Source organism: Arachis stenosperma, chromosome 1 (genome assembly GCF_014773155.1).
Source record: "Arachis stenosperma cultivar V10309 chromosome 1, arast.V10309.gnm1.PFL2, whole genome shotgun sequence".
Lineage (NCBI taxonomy): Eukaryota > Viridiplantae > Streptophyta > Magnoliopsida > Fabales > Fabaceae > Arachis > Arachis stenosperma.
In genome coordinates this window covers 57,922,365-57,929,458 of record NC_080377.1, presented here as the reverse complement: position 1 = coordinate 57,929,458, position 7,094 = coordinate 57,922,365, and positions in this window count along the sequence as shown.

The window sequence follows — 7,094 nt, the reverse complement described above, 5'->3', positions numbered from 1 at the left end:
AAGAGCCCAGAGAGGAATGCTAGTGGCGTTCAAACGCCAGAAGGGGAAGGAAAGCTGGCGTTAAACGCCCATTCCTTGCCCAGTTCTGGCGTTCAAACGCCAGAAAAGGGAGAGAAGTTGGCGTTTAACGCCCAATCTTCACCCATTCCTGGCGTTCAGACGCCAAGGGAGGATCAGACACCTGAGAGTGCTGACAGTAATCCCTCTAAAAAGGCTTCTTCAACCACTTCTGTAAGGAATAAGCCTGCAGCAACTAAGGTTGAAGAATATAAAGCCATGATGCCTTATCCTCAGAAACTCTGCCAAGTGGAGCAGGATAAGCAATTTGCCCGCTTTGCAGATTATTTAAGGACTCTTGAAATAAAGATTCCATTTGCAGAGGCACTTGAGCAAATACCTTCTTATGCTAAGTTCATGAAAGAGATCTTAAGTCATAAGAAGGATTGGAGAGAGACTGAAAAAGTATTTCTCACTGAAGAATGCAGTGCAGTCATTCTGAAAAGCTTACCAGAAAAGCTTCAAGATCCAGGAAGCTTTATGATACCATGCACATTAGAAGGTGCCTGCACCAAGACAGCTTTATGTGATCTTGGAGCAAGCATCAATCTAATACCTGCATCCACCATTAGAAAGCTTGGGTTGACTGGAGAAGTCAAACCAACCAGGTTGGGCCATTCGCCTTTCCAACTGACTTTGTGGTGCTGGAAATGGAGGAGCACAAAAGTGCAACTCTCATTCTAGGAAGGCCTTTCCTAGCAACTGGACGAACTCTCATTGATGTACAAAAAGGAGAAGTAACCTTGAGAGTCAATGAGGATGAGTTCAAGTTGAATGCTGTAGAAGCTATGCAACATCCAGACACACCAAACGACTGCATGGGCGCTGACATTATTGATTCCCTGGTAGAAGAGATCAATATGACTGAAAGCCTAGAATCAGAGCTTGAAGACATCTTCAAGGATGTTCAACCTGATCAAGAAGAACCACAGGAAACAAAGGAATTTTCGAAAATTCCTCAAGAGGAGGATAAGCCTCCCAAACCTGAACTCAAACCACTACCACCATCCCTGAAGTATGCATTTCTGGGAGAGGGTGACACTAGTCCAGTGATTATAAGCTCTGCTTTAAATCCACAGGAAGAGGAAGCACTGATTCAAGTGCTAAGGACACACAAGACAGCTCTTGGGTGGTCCATAAGTGATCTTAAGGGCATTAGCCCAGCCAGATGCATGCACAAGATCCTGCTGGAGGATAATGCCAAACCAGTGGTCCAACCACAGAGGAGGCTAAATCCTGCCATGAAGGAGGTGGTGCAGAAAGAGGTCACTAAATTACTAGAGGCTGGGATTATTTATCCTATTTCTGATAGCCCCTGGGTGAGCCCTGTCCAAGTTGTCCCCAAAAAGGGAGGCATGACAGTGATTCATAATGAAAAAAATGAACTGGTTCCTACAAGAACAGTCACAGGGTGGCGTATGTGTATTGACTACAGAAGGCTCAATACAGCCACCAGAAAGGATCATTTTCCTTTACCATTCATAGACCAAATGCTAGAAAGACTAGCTGGTCATGATTATTACTGCTTTTTGGATGGCTATTCAGGTTACAACCAAATTGTAGTAGATCCTCAGGACCAAGAGAAAACAGCATTTACTTGCCCTTCTGGCGTGTTTGCCTACAGGAGGATGCCTTTTGGTCTGTGTAATGCTCCTGCAACCTTTCAGAGATGCATGTTATCCATCTTCTCTGATATGGTGGAGAAATTCCTGGAAGTCTTCATGGATGACTTCTCAGTATATGGAGACTCATTCAGCTCCTGTCTTAATCACCTAGCACTTGTCCTGAAAAGGTGCCAAGAGACTAACCTGGTTTTAAACTGGGAGAAATGTCACTTTATGGTGACTGAAGGAATTGTCCTTGGGCACAAAATTTCAAGCAGGGGAATAGAGGTGGATAAGGCAAAGGTAGAGGTAATTGAAAAATTACCACCACCTGCCAATGTTAAGGAAATCAGAAGCTTTCTGGGGCATGCAGGATTCTACAAAAGGTTCATAAAGGACTTTTCGAAAATTGCAAAACCTTTGAGCAACCTGCTAGCTGCTGACACGCCATTTGTGTTTGACACACAGTGTTAGCAGGCGTTTGAGACCCTGAAAGCTAAGCTGGTCACAGCACCAGTCATCTCTGCACCAGATTGGACATTGCCATTTGAATTAATGTGTGATGCCAGTGACCATGCCATTGGTGCAGTGTTGGGACAGAGGCATAACAAACTTCTGCATGTCATTTATTATGCTAGCCGTGTTCTAAATGATGCACAGAAGAATTACACAACCACAGAAAAAGAATTACTTGCAGTGGTTTATGCCATTGACAAGTTTAGATCTTATCTAGTGGGATCCAAAGTGATTGTGTACACTGACCATGCTGCTCTTAAATACTTACTCACAAAGCAGGATTCAAAACCCAGGCTTATAAGATGGGTGTTGCTTCTGCAGGAGTTTGATATAGAAATAAGAGAAAGAAAAGGGACAGAAAACCAAGTAGCTGATCATCTGTCCCGAATAGAACCAGTAGCTGGGGCGTCCCTCCCTTCTACTGAGATCTCTGAGACTTTCCCAGATGAGCAACTCTTTGCCATTCAGGAAGCTCCATGGTTTGCAGATATTGCAAACTATAAAGCTGTGAGGTTCATACCCCAGGAGTACAGCAGAGTGCAAAGAAAGAAATTAATCTCAGATGCCAAGTACTACCTATGGGATGAGCCATATCTCTTTAAGAGATGTGCAGACGGAATGATCCGCAGATGTGTACCCAGAGAAGAAGCACAAAGGATCCTATGGCATTGCCATGGATCACAGTATGGAGGACATTTTGGAAGTGAGCGAACAGCCACTAAAGTCCTCCAATGTGGCTTCTACTGGCCTACTCTCTATAAAGATTCCCGAGAGTTTGTGCGTAACTGTGACAGTTGCCAAAGAGCTGGTAACTTACCTCACGGATATGCCATGCCTCAACAAGGGATATTAGAGATAGAATTGTTTGATGTATGGGGAATTGACTTCATGGGGCCATTCCCACCATCATACTCAAACACTTACATTCTGGTGGCAGTGGACTATGTATCTAAGTGGGTAGAAGCAATTGCTACACCCACTAATGATACCAAGACCGTGCTGAAATTCCTCCAGAAACACATCTTCAGCAGGTTTGGTGTTCCCAGAGTACTAATCAGTGACGGGGCACTCATTTCTACAATAGACAGCTATACTCTGCTATGGTTAGATATGGAATTAGCCATAAAGTGGCAACTCCGTATCATCCACAGACAAATAGGCAAGCTGAAGTCTCTAATAGAGAGCTAAAAAGAATCCTAGAACGGACTGTGATAGCCCGAAGAAAGGATTGGGCAAAGAGCTTGGATGATGCTCTGTGGGCATACAGAACAGCATTCAAGACTCCTATAGGAACCTCTCCATACCAACTGGTGTATGGGAAGGCATGTCATCTGCCCGTGGAACTGGAGCATAAAGCCTACTGGGCAACCAGATTCCTAAACATGGATGCTCAGTTAGCTGGTGAAAAAAGATTGCTCCAGTTAAATGAGCTAGAGGAGTTCAGACTCAATGCCTTTGAAAATGCAAAAATTTATAAGGAAAAGGCAAAGAAGTGGCATGACAAGAAGTTGTCAACCAGAGTCTTTGAGCCAGGACAAAAAGTTATGCTCTTCAACTCTAGGCTCAAATTGTTTCCTGGAAAACTTAAATCCCGGTGGAGGGGTCCGTATGTGATCACAGGAGTGTCACTATATGGATATGTTGAGCTTCAGGATATTGATTCTGACAAAAAGTTCATTGTTAATGGACAGAGAATCAAGCATTATCTTGAAAGCAATTTTGAGCAGGAATGCTCAAAACTGAGACTTGAGTGAGTCTCAGTAAAGGTCCAGCTAAAGACAGTAAAGAAGCGCTTGCTGGGAGGCAACCCAGTCATTAGGAGGTTATATGATTTGTTTTTACAGAGGCAAGTATCAAAAATGAAGGAATTCACAGAGTTACAGAAGGATTCAGCTCAAAAAGCAGAGAAAAAGAGCTTACTGGCGAAAAAATGCCAGTAAGGGGCATTTTGGGCGTTAAACGCCAGAATGGGTACCATTCTGGGCGTTTAACGCCAGGAATGGTGCCATTTTGGGCGTTAAACGCCAGAATGGGCACCATTCTGGGCGTTTAACGCCAGGTGTGCAGCATCCTGGGCGTTTAGCAAAACGCCCAGTGATAAAGGAATTCTGGCGTTTAACGCCAGCCAGGGCACCTGGCTGGGCGTTAAACGCCCACAAGGGGCATCAAATGGGCGTTAAACGCCAGAATGGATGCCATTCTGGGCGTTTAACGCCAGAAAGGTGGGGGGACCACAATTTTGTTTTCAAATCAAATTTTTTCAAACTTTCCTTTTCTTACCCATACTTTTCTACAAAAATACATCTCAACCCTTCATCATTCACTTTAAAATCCTCACAAATCAAAATCATTCTTCAAATCCCTCTCAAATCAATCCCAAATCTTATTCAAAAACTCACCCTTTTCTCAAATTCTCTCCATATCTTCTCAAATCTCTTTCAATTTTCGAATCTCCTCCCCCCTTATAAAAACAAGTTCGGCCTCCTCATTCCAAATCTCTCTCTTCTTTCCTTTCTTTTGCTTGAGGACAAGCAAACCTCTAAGTTTGGTATGCTTTTCCGTGATCACTAAGCCAAGATTCATCAAGATCATGGCTCCTAAGGAAAACAACCAATTTAAGAGGAAAGAAAGAGAATAATCCAAAGAATCTTAGAATCAAGAGAAGTTCTAACTAAAGACATGAAGACCATTATCACAAAATATGGGTCTGAGGTCAGTGATCCCAGAAGTAAATTTGATCTGAAAGAAGATGAATATCGGGGATCCAAGAGCAAAATTCGAAACAGAGGATGGGAAGTTCTAACCAATCCTGAGATAAAGGTGGAAGGAATATGGTTCAGAAATTCTACTCAAATCTGGGCTAATAGATAAGCAGAGAATGACTGGAACTGCTTACCATACTACAGAACCATGGTCAGAGGGAAAGTTATGTACTTCCATCTGGACAAAATAAGAAGATCTTCAAGTTACCTCAACTGCAAGATGATCCTGAATCCTTAATAGGAGAATGGTGAGAGCAGATAAAGGGTTGGATCAAGTTCTAGAGGACATATGCCTCCCTAGAACTAAGTGGATAACCAATTCAAAGGGTGTCCCAAACCAACTCAAGAGGGGAGACCTCAAACCATTGCAAGAGGTGGCTAGACTTCATTGGGTGTTCCATACTGCCCACTAGCAACCGTTCTGAGGTCACCATCAAGAGAGCAGTGATGATTCATTGCATCATGCTTGGAAAAGAAGTGGAGGTTCATCATTGATGCTTGTGAGATCACACAATTGCAAATAAGAATTCCACTGAAGCCAAATTGGCTTACCGAAGCTTGATTTCCTTGCTCTGTAAAGAGGCTGGGGTAAAGATGGGAGTAGATGAATTCATACCATTGAACATCCAATCACCAAATCAATGGAAAGATAAATGCAAGACAACTCTATCAAGAGGAGGGCGCAGGAGTTCCTCCCTGAATTCCTGAAATTGGCTACTGGGCCAGCCTAGAAGCATCTATCAACAGTTGTAAGAGACTATGGAGCAACTTAAGGAAGAACAGCAGAATCAGAACTGCTGCTTTGCAAATTGCTGAAGGAACAAGAGAAGCAGGGGCGTGAACTCCAAGAGTGAAACGCCAAAAGCTCTCCTCTCAAGCTGAGGGAGCATCCACTTCTCAAATCAAGGTTGTTGAGTCCTAACTCTGTGAAAACCTCTATCATTGGAGCCTATTTAAATTTTCTGTTTTCTTTTTTTTTTCTATTTTTAGTTTCATTTTATATCTATTTTTGAGTCTTGTTCTTAATTCATAATTAAAAAAATTTAGAGTTTATGCCTTAAAGCTATGAATGTCCTATGAATCCATCACCTCTCTTAAATGAAAATGCTTTATCACAAAAGAACAAGAAGTACAGGATTTCGAAATTTATCCTTGAAACTAGATTAATTAGTTTGATGTGGTGACAATACTTTCTGTTTTCTGAATGTATGCTTGAACAGTGCATATGTCTTTGAGTTTGTATTCTGAATGTTAAAATTGTTGCTCTTGAAAGAATGATGAAAAAAGAGACATGTTATTGAGGATCTGAAAATCAGAAGAATGATTCTTGGAGCAAGAAAAAGCAGTGAATACAAAAAAAAAATTCAAAAAAAAAAGAAAGAAAAAGAAAGAAAAAAAGTGTGATCCAAGGCAAAAAGAGTGTGCTTTAAGAACCCTGGACACCTCTAATTGGAGACTCTAGCAAAGCTGAGTCACAATCTAAAAGGTTCACCCAATTATGTGTCTGTGGCATGTATCCAGTGGTAATACTGGAAGACAGAGTGCTTTGGGCCACAGCCAAGACTCATAAAGTAGCTGTGTCAAGAATCATCACACTTAAATAGGAGAATCAATAACACTATCTGGATTCTGAGTTCCTAAAGAGCCATCATTCTGAATTTCAAAGGATAAAGTGAGATGCCAAAACTGTTCGGAGGCAAAAAGCTATGTCCGCTCATCTAATTTGGAGCTAAGTTTCATTGATAATTTGGAGTCTATAGTATATTCTCTTCTTTTTATCTTATTTGATTTTCAGTTGCTTGAGGACAAGCAACAATTTAAGTTTGGTGTGATGAGCGGATAATTTATACGCTTTTTGGCATGTTTTTAGTATGTTTTTAGTATGATTTAGTTAGTTTTTAGTATTTTTATTAGTTTTTAGTTAAAATTCACTTTTCTGGACTTTACTACGGGTTTGTGTGTTTTTTCTGTGATTTCAGGTATTTTCTGGCTGAAATTGAGGGATCTGAGCAAAAATCTAATTTAGAGGCTGAAAAGGACGCAGATGCTGTTGGATTCTGACCTCCCTGCACTCGAAATGGATTTTCTGGAGCTACAGAAGCCCAATTGGCGCGCTCTCAACGGCATTGGAAGTAGACTCCTGGGCTTTCCAGAA